This window comes from Saccostrea cucullata, unplaced genomic scaffold (assembly GCF_032062105.1).
Source record: "Saccostrea cucullata isolate Sc308-1 unplaced genomic scaffold, CSIRO_AGI_Scuc_v1 ctg3907, whole genome shotgun sequence".
In the NCBI taxonomy this organism is placed as follows: domain Eukaryota; kingdom Metazoa; phylum Mollusca; class Bivalvia; order Ostreida; family Ostreidae; genus Saccostrea; species Saccostrea cuccullata.
In genome coordinates, this window is record NW_026921799.1 from 83457 (window position 1) to 101134 (window position 17678).

At 33.9% G+C, this 17678-nt stretch overlaps 1 long non-coding RNA gene across 1 annotated transcript; it reads left to right on the forward strand.

Annotated features, from left to right (window-relative positions):
- Window positions 1–6194: 6194 nt before the first annotated feature.
- On the forward strand, window positions 6195–8000 carry LOC134260729 (uncharacterized). The gene is made up of 3 exons (XR_009990612.1): window positions 6195–6343; window positions 6839–6894; window positions 7492–8000. It is a non-coding gene; the product is annotated as an uncharacterized LOC134260729 (long non-coding RNA).
- The last annotated feature ends 9678 nt before the right edge of the window (window positions 8001–17678 follow it).

Below are 17678 nucleotides of genomic sequence, written 5' to 3' on the forward strand. Positions count from 1 at the left end.
AATCTGTGGATTTCGTCTATGTATTTAAGGGTTTGAATTTCACGTTTACTGCACCGCCTATTTCTACTTAATTTTGTATGGCCCTTCTCCCCATCCATATCCGGTACATATGAGATTCAAATATTCTTGCGCCTGGTTTTTTAGAGTCAAGCTATAAGACTTGCCTCATGAATTTCAAAGCTGTCATTTCTTATTGCAAAATTCATTATCTCGAGAACCATTGGTTTTTGGGCACGATCGAGTCATTTCGGACAAGAGTTATTTCCCTCGGACTGAGAAATTCTAATTTTGTGCTAAACAGAGTACGCTAGAAAAATGGTGTAATTTATAATTAGATTGCTTATTTATGTAAATACACCTTACACCATTATAAAATAATGTTGCAATATTTGTCTCAAATATTTTTATACCCCCGCTACGAAGGAGAGGAAGGGTATACTGTTTTACCCTTTATTCCTTATGTTTTAAAACATTATAAACTAATAGAAAATATTTAATAAAATTCATCAAATAGCTTAGAGGAATGATCTATTCGCTTTTAAATGTAGTTGTTATCTACAAATGTACACGATTTTCTAATTGTCAGAACAAACAAATCATTCCAACAGCAGTCCTCTTTCTTTTCCTTCACCGGCAATGGTGACGTCTCCATATCATTGAAATATTCTGGTGAGGGACGTTAAACATTATATAATCAATCAATATTTTTTTTCCTTGTCCTTTCCTTCTCTGGTGGGATTTCTGGGGATACCTGTCTAGTAGAACTAACCCCCGTACCTCCCTCTTCAGCTGTTAGTAGGGACCTCACTTCCATGACATCCTTAAGGCCATCTGAAATTTCATTAAGTCCCATAACACCTCATCATCTTGACATTTTAAGTACAGTTTACTGTATATTTTATAATATGCAGGGCAAATTAAAAACAACAAAAAATCTTTATATCCCCTGACTCTATCTTCAAGATGAGGCTTTAAAACAGCTATTTCTTAAAACTGCTGCCCTGTCATATTTGCTTGTTTAGTCCTCCGTTAGCCAACAGAGCCATTCACACCTGAAAAAAACAAAACAAACAAATTGTTGTTTGTTTGCAAATCTTGTCTGTTTGGTTGCCAATGTCTGCTGATGTTCTCACCAACCCAGTAAGGGATGCAGTATACGTTTTACAAAAGAACTTGCAACTATTAAAGAATAAAACCTTGAACATGTGTAGTGATTGCAATATCTTGCTTGTATAGACCTATTTATAATATTACATTGATTTTATTTCCAATTAAATTGCCTGCATAATACATTTTTTCTAAATTCTTTTTTAAAATAGTAAAACCTTTTCTCATTTACAGAAAAAGAAAGCTATTTGCATACATTTTGGTCTTAGTTGGAAGTTCTTCTGTAAAACGTACTCCAGGATGTATCAGACAACCAATCATACCATTTGGAAGTTTTCAATATATTATTATAGTTCATTCTAATAGCTAGGGATCATTCTACCAAGAATATTAGGGATAGTTAAATGAAATCTATCCTTCTCATGAACAAGAGAGACAATCATATAAACAGTGGGGTAAAGAGAAATTTATGTAAAAATGTATGATAAAAATTCAGGAATTGATTGAAAAACCATTTAATATTGATGTAGCTCTTAGATCATAAAATGATATACTTATTAACCACGTGTATATAATAACACTACTCAATCCATGATGAACCTTTCAATTAAATATCTGTCTTCACAGATGTAGATATATATAAGCCAAACAAAATATAAATATCTTGTATACCATTATTAAATTTCAGGAAAATTCATTAAAAAAACAGGCATGTGTACATCTGGAGTTACTCTATATATTTCAAATTAAAACTGCTTTAATAAATAAAAAGATTCATTAACAGAGCAATACATTTTGGATAAATAATAAAAAGAACAGAAAGATTTATCCATCACACACGTATCATAATACTGATAAATGTGTGTATGGAGAATATGATGTTAAACAATAATTCTGAAAAGTTTTGAATTATATTTTGCAATGTCGACCGATTAGCCTGAAATTCACTTTCACTCCTCTTCTGTTATGAAACATCTTTCTTTATATTCCTCCTCACTCTCTCATTCAACAATCGGAAGTGCAGCAGCATCTTCAACCACACCACACCAATCACGGACACCACAGGCACCACTTCCCTCATGACGAGCGAAAGCCAAGAACCAAATTACACTGGTAATATGATCACACATGCCAACAACTCTTGCACCAACTTTACATTTGCAAAACCAGGATTTGATACCGACGTCATCGTATTTAATCCAAAGTAAGTATTTCTTTGCTAAAATGTGTCTGCTTTGAATCTTGGCACAGAGGATACCAGCACAATCATCACTGATGAAATGTCATACTTTCCGTCCATCATATACTCGTGTGTATATGATTTGGCCAATCTTATTTGGTAATTTCTTATGACAATTCTGAAGGACACAAAAGACTGCGAAGAAAAGGCACAGCTCATTAAAGGCCTAAACAAAACAGGTATTACATGTATCAGGTAAATTGAATGGTATATCGGTTATAGGGCAGTATGATAAATAACGCTTTGTGCAGTTGTATACGTGTCCATGTGAAATATTCTATTCCATTTCAGCTGATTAATGCCGTCCCACAATGATGTATGTCTTCCTGCATAGCAGCTCTTCAACAGAACTTACAGTTAATAAGCTTTTGTCAACGCTGACGGTGTTATTTGCTGATGAGGGGACAAATAATCGCATTGAAGAAGAAAAGGCGTGTAAATGCTTTCAATTGTCAAGTACGTCAGAGACGTCTATGGTATGCACCGACCGAATTGATTTGTTACATTTGTCATTTTGATTGATAGAATTTTAAACAACCGTATAGGGTAATGTTACATTTGACTTACTGTTCTTTTTCAGCTGGCAGACGTGGGGATGTGAGCCTCGAAAGAATTTTAAAGGCCAGCAATTGGGTATAAAAGCAACAAATTGGTGAGAATGGTGGAGGATATGAATTTTTTTTCTTTTTTTCTGGTCACATTCAGATTTCAGCACCTATTTTGCAAAAATCAAGATTCAACTATTTTATTATTTCAAAATTGTTATGCGAGGGTGTTGTCAGGATTGGGAAACCAGTCTCTCACGCATTTTACAACGCAATCTGGCATTATGTCCGTGCGATGCCACACTAAATTTCTGAATCATGGGTCTTGCTCTAATGCCTTTCTTTTTTCTCAACATATCTAAGATAATCCAAGATATCTCTATGATACATCATAGTCCAAAATCTTTTATACTTTTCTTTTCGCAAATTACTGTTTCTTCAATGCTTTGGGTAAGGGTCAGTTTCCCACCACATCTGTCTATTTACTTCATTAGTGATACAAGGTCTACAAAAACAATATATGCACTCTGAACTATTCGGCTCCTGTTGTATTCTGAATGGTTCATTCACAAACCCATTGTTGTCCTCGTGTTCTGGTTAATCATTCTAAGTCTCATCATTCCCTAAAGAATAACCGCCCAAAATAATACAAACTTCCACTTGCTTACCATTTTTAGATTTAAGATACTGTCAAAGTTTTCGCGCTTAAATGTCAAATTACTCTGATTAAATGTCCATTAGAAACTTTAGCCAGAGCAGATGCCAAACAATAATATGGGAGGGAGACATACGGGGAACATGGAACTAACAGGTAATAATTTAATTAGTAAATGAATTTTAATTTTTTTTTCAATTTCTCTTTTGCCATGCAATTTACGCTCTCTCTTATCCATGCAGAAGATGAAGAATTTACATGCATAAATATTTATATTAAATGTCATTTGAAAATTGCTTGAAAGTTGATTGCAATTGCATTTTCTGAAATTCCCTTGTTTTCCCCAGAAACCAAGGGGAGACAGCATGGATAAGCCTTATATTCACAAAAGTTTCAAATATCAGGACTGCATCATTTGGTCTGTAGGGGGATACTGAAATCTATGAAAGAATTTTTATTCATTAATTATTGATTCTTTTGGTTAGTTGCAAATGGGAGGAAATCTTAGTATTTTTTTATATTCACGGTAGCCTAGTGGTAGAGTGTTCGCTTCGTGATCGGGAGGCCCGGGTTCGATTCTCGATCGCAGCGCCGTGTCATACCTAAGACGTAAACAAAGGTAGTGACTGTTCCTTCGCCAAGCGCTCGGCACTAGAAGTGAAAGTCACGGGTGACTTTTCGGATATGAACTTAAAAACTTAGTTCCCGTGTCACGGTAGGCGTTGGCACGATAAAAAACCCTCACTGCTCAATGGCCCTGAGTGCCGAGTATAGGTCTAAATTTGAAGCCCTTCACCGGCATCGGTGACGTCTCCAAATGAGTGAAAAATTCTTAAGAGGGACGTTAAACAATATACAATCAATCATATATTCAGATTCAGAAATGAACAAATGCTTTAAAAAAGTACAGTTCTATTGCATCATCATTTCTACACTGTTTTCAATATGCTTTTAAGTCGCCCGCGTGGCTCAGGGGTTAGAGCGTCTGCTTTAGATTCGCGAAGTAAGGAGTCCATCCTTACGTCGCGGGTTCGAATCCTACTGTGGGACGTTGAAACCGGTCCTTCGGATGTTTTCAATATAAATACACCTAAAGAAATCTGATTTTGGCTATTCAGAAGATTACCCATAAGGATAACATAAGAAACTTCTTGCATCTTGTTCAAATGCCTGGTTAGGTACCTTTTATTTGCGAAGAAATTTTTTTCAGTATCTATATGTCAGTGGCAATTTCTTTGGGAAGAGTATATATTTTTAAGTATTGTGTTGTTTTTACCAAAAAGGTTAAAAAAAACATTTGAGTTATAAATTAAAGCAAACTAAACTAAATAAAATAGCCTGCTATGATTTACTATTTTTCAATTAACAACATCATCTATAAATACCGTGAATTCTTCCTAATTATTTCAAGTACTAATTTTGAGTAAAAATCAGACAATGAAAGCTGGACTGAAAGGTGGCCTTTTTTAAATCTTAGTTGAAATTGACTGTGAGAATACAAGATTCTAAGACAACTATTCTAATATTTTAGAACTTGCGTTTGTCATGTTTTATCTAAAATGTATAATTGATACACTTATAATCCTCAACAATACTAATTCAATAAATGTTTGTAGTGTTCTACTTTCATTCAATATGTTTTTTAATTTATGTTTATACACGCATGCACATCAACAACATTCTGACGATAGTGCATGTGCCTCTACTCTAAAAATATCGTCTGGTACAGAGCACGTGTTGAAACAGACATCAATTCTGCTGCTGCTCTGATAACAGTGCTAAGCCCTGTCCCTCGAGCCTTACACACTTAATTGTTGTAGAGGTGTAAAGTTTTCTAGGTCACTTTCGGCCTTATAGTACTTACCTAAACCAGTGGTTTCTAAATCAGCAAAAATGGTAGATAGAGGGGAAACTTTCGATGGTTGTCTTACAGACATGGGAATTTCCGATAAGATCCTCCAACTCATCATTTGTTGCTGACAATTCTATATCTGTAGCTTATGTAGTGCCTTCACAGAGTTCCATTATTGCCTCCCATGTTTGTCTCTGTTCTTGCAGTTTAAGACGCTCTATCTTGGCTTTATGGGTACTTTGGAAATGCTGCTTTGTAGACCTTTTTCTATCCAGAAGGTTTCGTCTTTTTTCAGTGTGTTTCCCGGGAGACAGGTTGCATGCTTAATTTACCTTTTGAATAAAGAGAAATCATGCAAAATCTTCACCCCGCTTAAAAATATTCATTTATATTTTAGATTTCATGTCAGTTGTAATACAGTGCTGCTATCCCACAAGTTGACATGGGATAGGATCGGATAGGATTCAGGATTGAGGATTCACGATAGAAACATATAGAAGTTAATCCAATCCTATCCTATCCTATCCTATCCTGTATCCTACAGCCAATCAGATTCGAGCAAAGGTTTATTCATATTTCAGAATAAATCACAGAAACGAAATACGGTATAAAATGTTTACAAAAGAAATATTTATAAATTTTTCCAAAGAAAATAAAACATTCTTTTCTCTAAACACATATTTATATTATAAACTTCGAGTAACACAGTGTACGATCTAACCGTGAACGATCACCGGAAGAATTGGGAATGTAAACAACGAAGAGTCCAGGCATCGAAAGACCGTATTTCTTCAGCTTGTTTGGATGATTTATAGATGATTTAACCGATTTTTAGTTGTGTAAAAGTGTACTAACATGTTTTTCTGTTAAATATGCGCTGTTTGTTTGGATAATTCCACAGGAACCGTCAGCAGCGGACTTGAATAGATGATGTGCGATATCATGTAAGTATACTTCACATTGTACACAGTGCATGTGTGCATTTTTATACATATTTATCACTTTAAACAATGTTCTCATGTCTTAAAATATAAACATTTTATATTCTATTCATTAATATAAACAAAAATCGGGTGCGGGAAAAAGAAGTAGTGTAGACAGAAGCGCGGGGGGGGGGGGGGTGGTAATATTTACAAATACTCTGTCATATGATTCAATCAGCTATCAATGAGCTCCAAATCTAAAACAATCATATGTATTATGCCTAAATCAGGTTGTTACTCTTATCATTTCCCTAATAGGGTCAGAAAATAGTTGTTGTTTTTTTATTTCTGTGTAATTAATAATAAATGAATGTAGAATCATCATGACCATTTCTAATGCTTCTGCTTAAATGTTTAATGAGCTCACTAAGCAGTGCACTTACATATTGTACATGTATGTTTGATGTATTGTGAGTTATGAAACATAAGTTAATCTTGTCATTTTAATCATTACAGAAAATGGATTGTCTGCACTCATGCGTCATCGCAGTACGAGGATTTCAACCTAAAAAGTATGTATGATTTTATTTTTATCATGTATTTTTACATGGTCATTAAAATACATAAACATCATTATCTGAGTTGACGTGATATGTCTGCAGTTACTCGGAACAAGTGATTTTCTTCTTTCAAAAATATTGAGAGTAAAACTAAAAGAAATGTTGAATTTTCAGTTCATCATGTTATAGTATCATAGATTTTTATATTCAAATTTTAAGATAAAAAAAAAACCCCAAGAAAAAACATTAAATAGATAAATACAAGCAGAAATAGAGAAAAGTCACTAAAACAAATGTATTCTTCATATTTGTTAGCAAGTTGACAAGATAAAATGAATTATAATCTACAAGTAAATTATGTTGAATAAGATTTTTTTTTCTTTTATATGACTGAGGTTGCAGTATAAGATTTTATTTTTCATGATTTCTATTTGCATTACTTTTGAGAGAGAAAAAGGTGAAATTAAAACCAATTGTACATGAAATGTGAAAGATAGTCACAATCAAAAACATTTTAAACATGTTAAATGTGTATGAAATGTGTATGACAAAATTTACAATCAACATGTCTATAATATCATTTTATGTTTTTTGTTTTTTTTTTTTCAGGAAACCCTGCACATTTACAGCTGTACAGAATGCAGTTCATGCGATATGCTGTTAGAGTAAATGATGAAAGATGTTCAAACCAGTGTCACGGAGTCCTAAGTCTGAAATCATGGTGTTTTTATTAAGGAGATCAGTGCGTTTTCTGTGCATTGTTTACATTTGAAGAACTGTTCGGTTTATGACCATCTCTCTGACAATAACCCTGACATTTGAATTTCAATTTGAGCGACGGTTAAGAAAGCCAAATTATATGCATGTGAAATATTATACAAGTGTAATAAAAACATTGATAAACTTTAATTTAAACAAAGTTCATGTACATGTATCTGTGATCTTAGCATTGAAATTCATAAATGTTGTACATGGATACTTTTAATGACTGTCTCATGGTAATGGAATATTCAATTGTTAAACATTGTTGAGGAATCACCTTGAATAAAAATATTGTGAACTTTATAAAGTATTTTTCCTCATTTAAACACTGAAAATTTTAAGATCAAATGTCAAGGTCAAATACAAAGTTTACTCAAGAATGTGTTATAAATGCTGTAAGTACTGTGAATTCTTATGAATGTTTTGTACGATCTAAGGAACGTGTGGAGCATTTTAATATTTCTCAATCTGACACTGATTAACATTCAAGATCAAAGGTCAAATATAAACTTGTTTTACTTAAGACTGCATGAGTTATACATGTTTAAAATGTAAATTCTGAATTTCTCATGCATGTTTTATAAGATCTTAGAAACATGTGTGACCTCACTACAATATTTATTAATGTCAATCTGTCAACCAATATCAAATTTAGAAAAAAATATTCTATTAAACATAAATTATTAAATTTTCACACATAAAAAAAATTAAAAATTGAAATACATTTGTACGGTGTTGAGCTGACCATAAACTGAGGAGAAACTGAAGTGAAAGGAAAAAAATTAACAATTAGATTATCTTGAATTTAGCAACTATATATTTTGCGTGTTTGAAAAATATCACATGCAATTATATATGATGAACTGAAATTTAAAAAAAAAAAAAATTACTGAATTTAAATAAAAAAATCATACAATTAATATTGATATTAAAAGACAATTTCACATTTAAAATGATTGATATGTGAAAGTAAAGATATTCTAGATCTACATTTGACTTGTCTGTTTGGTCTAGTCATATCCTCTTTTTCAGAATTGCATACAGAAAAACCTGTTACACAAACACAGTTAGACTAGATCTATACATGACATGCATGTTATTTTCATGGTGCTCAGTTTAAGAAAAAATAAAATTTTACATGAAACATATACTTAAACATTATTACTATATAGGCATATGATTTTTAACACTTGTTTAAAAATAATTAAATATTACACGTTGGACGCAAGTTGCGATCCCGGGTCTCACGATCATTGTTAGTAGGAAATTTAAAACACTAAGCATATCTTTCTTTAATTCTTCTGGTAGGCCAATTTCTTTTCATATGTTTGCAAAATCAGTATTTGTCCACGTGTAATTACGATCTGTTTGTTAACATTATTTTTAATATGGTTATGATAATCGTAAATTTAAATTGTGCGGAGCGGTTAGTCGGGAATTATGGGATGCCGATCTCGATTATTTTTCTCCATTAAAATATATAACATTTAAATGAATACCATAACTATATCTGATTTTATTTTATTTTCTGGTTATTCCTTTTTTCGTTTTGTCAATTTAATTCCTAAATATTAAAAAACTGAGAGTTGCAGGATAGGATGGGATAGGATTAGACTGAAATCACAGGATAGGATTGTGGATGCAGGATTCACGATAGGATAGGACAGAATTGTCAACTTATAGGATAGCAGCACTGTACGGATTATTTCTTTTTAATTTACAAAAATGGTTCGATTTATACACTCAAAATTCATTTTGTCATGAATACATAGGTCTTTTTTCTCTTTGTTTTATTTGTGATACAAAAAGGTCAGCCACTTTCTCCATTTACGAAACGGGAAAATGATCCGCCAATTGCAACGTACATTATTAAACATAAAAACAGCTTTACCTGCAAAATGTATTTGTGACCTTCGATTTTTGGGGGGCAACAGCAGCGGATACTCTGTAAGAAAGGCTCTCTGATCCTGAGTGGTGTTGAGCTTTAGGGGCCATCTTTGCTATCATTTGATTTTTGTTTGCGTTTGATGATCCAAGATTTATGTACTTTTCAGCTTTCTCAGCATGCTTCTTAAAACATCCTGCAAAGATAGCTAGCTTTCTCTTAGTTTTTCTCCAAAAAGATCTTTTACCGTGAGCAGTGATTTATGTCTGTATATGCTTGGGTCTTAAAGGCCGGTACACACGGTAAGACTTGCCTTATAAGTCTAAAAACGTAAGTTTTGCAAGCCGTACGCTGTCCTGTACACACGCTAAGGCGAACTTTACAAAATTATAAACAACATTACCATAAAATCCACGTGTTTTTAGACCAAAACAATACAAAGAAAATTTTCAAAATAGAAGACGAAGCTACTGGTGCAGTAGCAGTAGTTTTACTTGCAATTGCATTTTTGCTCCTTAAAAAAAGAAAAGGGTTGAAAAGATGCGTTTGGACACGCCTCTGCATACAGAGATCTCTTCGCAGTGCACATAATGCACTTTTGCAGGAACACAGCTAAGCTTAGAAGATCCCAGTGCCTTCAGAAACGTCCTCCGCATGGATGAAGACTCATTTATGGAGTTTTTCCATTTACATGTAGTAACTCCACACATAAGGAGACGAAACACAGTTATGAGAGATGCCATTCCGTCAGCAGAAAGACTCTATTACATTACAGTTTCTTGCAACAGGTTAAGGTAAGGTTTGCGTTACAGGGAGATAACTCTTGCGAATCACCAAAGCGTTTGAAACAGGCAAATTTAAACCAGCGATGCTAAGCATCTCCGTAACGAATTTCCTCTGTCGTACTTGATGTTTGTTGTCACTTAATGTTAGGACTAAAAACGAAGGACGTTTTCAGGAGAAAGTCTTATAACAAATCAAAGCATAGGAATCTTAGAAGCCTTTGAGATTAGCGTGATGCATGTGGATGAACCAATAAAGGAGGAATTGTTTATGTTCGATACGAAACGTGGCAAGTTGCACGGCAATTCCGATCAGAAGAAAGTCATTGTCGCATTGTGCTGATGTGTGTTTCTCGCTTCACCACTACACTTAAATTTTAAGTGAGAATGGGAAAGAAAAAAGAAAAAGACCTGAGAGTATCCTGTAAAGTATTATGCTATATGCAGTCCGAACCGGGAAGAAAAGTCACGGTGCATTTGACCATGTCCAATGATGATGTTGACAGTTTGATTGTTGATAGTATTTTCATCGGGTAATTATTTAACTATTCATTTTACTGAAAGTTATGAATGATCTACTGACTAAAAACGATTAAAAAACGGTACAAGGATATCAGGATGTGACTAATATCTTAACATTGCCAAAAAAAAAATGCATTCATTCAAGAAATTATGAAAAATAAAATCCTTGCTGTTTAGGCATCAGAACAGGTATTCAATTGTTCAAGTTACCTTTTTAAATGAGGTTTGATTTCAATTAATATCTCATTTTCTAATTAATAAAATAGAGATACAGATTGTGCATGACAAGAACATTAATTTTCTTGATCAAGCATTTGCATTTCACTAATTCAATCTGTAAATTTTACAATAATTTCATATTGATTCTTCATTCATTATCTTGGAAATTTATTCATTTCATTGAGTGAATGAAACTCAGTGCAATTCTTTATGCTATTCAAAAAATGCAATTCCTTAAATGATATTGTTAAAATGAACACATGTGATTTCAGATCATGGGTCATTAATTGGAATAGATAAGAACCAAATAAAAGTACTCCAGTGTTTCCTTAAAAGATTTATGCCATCAATCAAAGTAGAGGTCATCCCATATCAGCTGAAGAATATTAAAGAAAGTTGGATGGATCAAACTAAGAGAACTTCTGACTTGTTATTTATACCCAATGCATATTATTATATGTCTATAGATTATAGAAGAAAAATTAATGTTCAACAACATCCTATCTTGTATATACATGCTGTTTTCCATATATTGAGAAAAGATGTGTATGCGATGATTGCAGTTCATGCTGTGCTTGTCCATCTTTGAATTTGTTTTCAGTAAAATAAATGTATACGTCATAGGTATTAATTGAAGGTTGCTGTTGTCTATACTTACATGTAACAAGTTTCTTAAAACGGTTTGTAAAATTGCAAGGAAATTAATACATGAACAATTAAGATTAATATTTTTATTCATTAAATTTTGTTCTTACCAGGACCTAATATTCTCAAATAAGTATTTCTGAAAACTGACAAGTTTTGTATATAAAGCTGCAGTGAACATGTATAATTATATCTTCTGTAACAGTTTAAAACATGACACTTGGCAATTGTAAATGTTAATTTAGTAGGAATGATAAGACCAATTTAGTAATGTAATAAAATTAAATTTTTTTCACAAATACATGTAGTTTATTTTAGAATTGTTTACATTTATAATCTTTTAATTTTTTTTTCTGTATTTTGATTTTAAAAAGCAGTATGAATTGATGTCACTTAGAATTCATCTTTATTTTCTTCTGTCTGATATTTCAATTTAGATTCTAAGACTATATAATCCAATGATTGAGCTAATGTCCATGAAGTGTAGAAATAGGCCATCTTTAAAAAATGTTTGGTTGTCGCCCTGTCGGCCTCTCCAGACCGACTGACTAAAATGACCAGACTGAAAACTTTTTTTTCAATGCAGGGCAATATTTATTTTCTTTTTATACCTCTTATCCCCCTTAAAAAATGTTGTTGAAGATTTTCTCACCTACTGACCCAATAATTTTACCCTGAGTCAAGAGAGGGCAAACAAACATTACTTTAGTTTAAATATGCATTTATGACAGTCACCAACCATAACTGAATAAAGATATTTTGCTACAAAGATGTCTAGAAGTTACTACATGTTGGAATAACTAATCAGCATGAGGTCAAATTCATAGGCTTTTAATTGGTTTAGTTGCAACATGTTCTGAAGTATGTTTATATACATATACATGTACTTCTAAAGGTGTTGCATGGACAATTTCATCAGAATATTCAGATGTAAAGATTGTCACAAATACTAGAGTTCTTCCATGGAATAAATTTTTAGACCATCATGTAGCACAGGAGGAGTTTTATTTTGAATATTTTTGGCCAATTTATGCCTAAAAACAATATCAAAAATAACATTTAGTCTTTAACATTCACCATAACAAGGTGATATCAATGTTGTCTTTAAAAGTGTAGAAAAAGCCTGATTTTTATGTTCCGAACCCATAATATAGCCCCTGTTTCCATGGAAATAATATTGGGGACATACATATTTTTTTAGTTCAAATTAATGAAAATGATCAGATTAATAACTTCATGGATTATGATGGAATCGGTAGATATGTAAAACATTGTTTTTTATATTTTTGTTGCCATGGCAACGGTTTCACTTTATCAAGGAAAATTGAAAAATCTTCTTTTTTACCCAAATTTTCACATTTTTGATAAAGGAAAATTAAAAGTTTAAATAATAGAAGCATGAATTATACTAATTCCAGTCATTTTGATAATAAAAGTTTTAATTTATAAAATAAATAAAATTTTTCAATGAAAATAATATTCGAGGTGAAAAATGAAATACGTTAAATTTGGCGTCTTTTACTCAAAAAATGAGACGGGCAATATCTTTGAAAATCATATTAAATAATGCAGCTAATCTCCCTGAATAAATTGATATATAGCATGTGTGCATATTAAAAAAAAATATGAGTTGGAGGGAGACGCAAACCTTACCTTAAGTACTTTAACATAATGTGTTAAATAAAATGTTCAATCTCTAAATTTAAAAGTGCAGCATGTACTTTTTATGTGCCACAGAAAATGATTGTCTATAGGGCCGTTTAGCTAATTTGTATGAATTAAATCCCTTTAAACTATGATTTTTGTGTTTATTTTTCATCATTGATCAAACTAGTTATTAGTTATGTTGATGCAGTTGCATAGCTCTCATCAATATCAATCAGCATATGAAGTTCGATGAAAATATCTTGGATGGTTTCTTTGAAACTTAGCTTTGAGCAGAGCTAAACGCAAAGTGGGACGGAAGACAGACATGACAAACACCATATTCATGGCGGGGCATAAAAATTCTTGCACTCAGCACCCCCCCAACCCCCCACTTTCAATTTGCTTCTGAAGGCAATGGACCTAAAGCTAATATGTAACTGGTCTTACTGGTCTTGACTGGAAAAAAAGACTAGAAATGTTTAGTCTGTAGACCGGAAAATTTACTTAATTTTTGTTTCTACCTGTATTTTGAAGAAATGAAATTATAAATATCTTGATATTATATTACAGGTGACACTTATCAATCTCTGAGTATTTGTACAGAATCCTAAAGCAGAATTTGTCTACAATAATTCCTGAAACATGATCAGCCATTTATGATGTTTTCAAGGAAAGGTTTTTGATATTACAGTATGTATTTTTTTAGGTGTTACAGTTACATGTATATAGGCTAAAGGAGATATAATTTGAAGAGTAAAAGATTTCTTAGCTATTCAACAGCTGGACTAATCACCAAACATCGATGACTGACCTGTAAACAGAGCTAGCGGAAGCAGGTGAAGCATTAGAGTTAAAGAAAAGAAGACAATTAACGCCAGCCCAAGAGGAATATGAACGTACAGTTGCAAATTTTTACGACAGAAGTACACGACATCAAGAATGATATGGACACAGGTGCAGTGCATATTGATCAGATCAAGGCTGATCCAATCTCTCTGAAATCTATTCAAGATTAACTACAGTCATGTGAAAAGGCATACAAAGAACTTTTATTCAAGTCTTTTGAATACCTAAGAACAGTAAGACGTTATGAAAGTGATAACGAAGAATCCTAACACAACCTGATAAGAAAAACAGTGCTCTGTAAAGCAAGTATAACGTGAAAAAAATATAGACTTTATTGAATCCACCACACATGGATTAATGCAATCTTTGAAAATCTCTTTTTTTTTTAATTTCTCCATTTACATATATTTCACACACAGATGAAAACCAGGGAAAAAGCGAGGAAATAGTGATTGAATGGTGGTTAACGTCCTCTCTCTCAAGTTTTTTACTTACACGGATATGTCACCACTTGCCGATGGAGAGCGTGAATAGCGAAGAAAATATTTAACGGTCTTTTGTGATGCATTTGGATGTAATAATAAGGCAGAGAAAGACAAAGGGGTGCGGTCTTTTTTAACTTTGTTGAAAAATGTTAATTTCAGAAAGCATTCGGCTAATTATTGTCGGCGTAAGGACTTTACTCCCACTTCACGACAGAGATTATGCTCAGATCACTTACCACCCAATTGTTTCCAAATACCACATCTTCTTTGGGGCTTAAGGAAACGTACAAGTTAAATGCCGCCCAGATTTGCCACTATTGTCTAAAGAAGAGCTGTGTAGCGAAAAGATCACAGCAATGGTCTGTGGAGCTTATCCAAAGCGAGATTATGCAAAGGTACGTTTTAAACCCAGGTGGCATACAGTTATCCGTCGTCGTGCAGTGTGCTTCAATTTTCTGTCCAGATGCCTCTGCTCATGAAGGAAGCCAACCAGCTGTCAATCATAATGCGATTAGTTGATGAGCAACAGCTCAGCCGGTACCAAAGAACAGCATACCGTCGCATCCATGAAACACTATTCGAGTTGTGGTCGGAGTATGAGAAGAAAGGAGTTTGAGGAGAACAGCATCATAACCTCTTTGCTTCTGCATATGGTTGGCCATATCATCGCCCCATCCGTACCAAGACCTGACCAGTAATTAATTGTTATTTCCTGAGACAGTGGCAGTGCCATGTTAATGTAAATATGTGCTCCATTTCAAGGACATTGACATGGTGATTGTGATGACTGAATGCATGTCATGTCAGCTATAAATGAGTAACTGCATTCTTATGGATTATTATTATCTTGTGTATAGATCTTTATCAATCACACTGAAAAGTGTTTGTGCCAATAAAAAAATATATAAAAACAAGAGGCCCATGGGCCTTATAGGTCATCTTAGCATTATGCAACAACTTTCAAGTCACTGAATTTGATTCATATTTGAAGCCAGATGCTATGGCATTCACAATTTTGAAAGAGCTGGCGGTCCATTAGTCATCATATGTTAACCCTTAACAGTTGCTTAGTTTGGTTACTTAATACCCATAGGCAGGGTAGGGGAACAAAAAATGCTTTTCAACTAATCAGTAATATTCAGCAATAATCAGTAGTGTCCCTGCAGCCACGAATTCCTGTCCCTTAGGCCTAGATCCACACATTGCACAATTTTTGTACAGGCATTCTTGCTTCAAAAATATTTGAATACCCAGGAGCAGCTTTCAACAATTCAATATATATTATATTTTCAGTATATACATACACCCCCCCCCCCTCTATGGGATCCCTGACCCTGGGGCCTTGAAATTTAAAATTCTGGAAGATTATCATAACTATAGGTAGTTCATCTGCTTAATACCCAGGAGAAGAAAATTATCAAAGATTTCATGTAATGATGTATTTGCACTATATATTCAATAGAGTTCCTCCCTATACCAGAATCCCTGAGCCCTGGGGACAAAAAATTATAGTTTTAAAGAGGCATTCTTACTCATCATAACTATATAGTTCATCTGCTTAATATCCAGGAGCAAAGAAGGAATTTCTCAAAGATTTAATGTATTTTCACTATGCACTAGTAGGTTATTAAATACCTAGGAGAAGAGAAAAAGATTTGCAAAGAATTCATGTATTTTCACTATATAATCAATAGAGCCCCGCCCTAACACCAGAACCCCTGACCCTGGGGCCATAAAATTCAAAAATTTGGTAGAGGCGCTCTTGCTCATCATAACTATGCATTTACTTATTTTATTTGATACCCAAGAGTAGAGAAGAAGATTTTCACAGAATTCATGTAGTTTCACTATATAATCAATAGAGCCCCCCTAACATCAGAACCCCTGACCCTGGCGCCATTAAATTTACAATTTCGGTAGAGCCACTCTTGCTCATCATAACTATGTACTTAGTTAGTTTATTTAATACCCAGAAGCAGAGAAAAAGATATTTAAAGAATTCATGTATGTTCACTATACATAATCAATGGAACCCCTGATCCTGGGGCCATAAAATTCACAATTTTGGTTGAGGCACTCTTGCTCATCATAGCTATATATGCATTTACTTAGTTTATTTAATACTTAAGAGCAGAGAAGAAGAAATTTTGGTAGAGGCACTCTTGCTCATCATAACTATGTACTAAGTTGGTTTATTTAATGCCCAGGAGCAGAGAGGAAGATTTTCAAAGAAATAATGCATTTTCAATATACACTGATTTTGCCCCGCCCTAGCACTAGAACCCCTGACCCCAGGGCCATGAATTTCACAATTTTGGTGGAGGACTCAATGCTGATTACAATCATGCAAACAGTTTGACTGCTTAATGTCCTGGAGTAAAGAAGAAGATTTTTAAAAGTTTGCATTAATTTTAGTGGTTTTTGGCCCCACCCCTCAGGCCCCCGGGGGGGGGGGGGGCAGGGATCATGAAATTCACAAATTCTGTTCCCCATCACCCATAGAGGCTTTGTGCCAAATTTGGTTGAAATTGGTTCCGTGTTGCAGAGAAGAAGCTGAAATGTTCAAATGTAAACATAGCGACGCAACAAACGGATAGCAATAAGTCACCTGAGTTTACTCAGGTGACCTAAATTTGTCAATAAATATATGTCTTTGACTTTGTTCTTCTTTGAAGTAGTGCCCCGTGGGGATCCGGGTTAGAATAGGTCCTCAGTACCCCCTTGCTTGTCGTAAAAGGCGACTAAATGGGGCGGGCCTTTGGATGAGACCGTATAAACCGAGCCCCCGTCACGCAGGTGTGGCACGATAAAGATCCCTCCCTGCTCAATGGCCCTAAGTGCCGAGCATAGGCCTAAATTTGCAGCCCTTCACCGGCAATGGTGACGTCTCCATATCAGTGAAATATTCTGGAGAGGGACGTTAAACAGTATACAATCAATCAATCTTTGAAGTAGTACTGGCTTAGTTCAGAGGGCCGAAACCACTTGGCGTGAAAGAGCAAA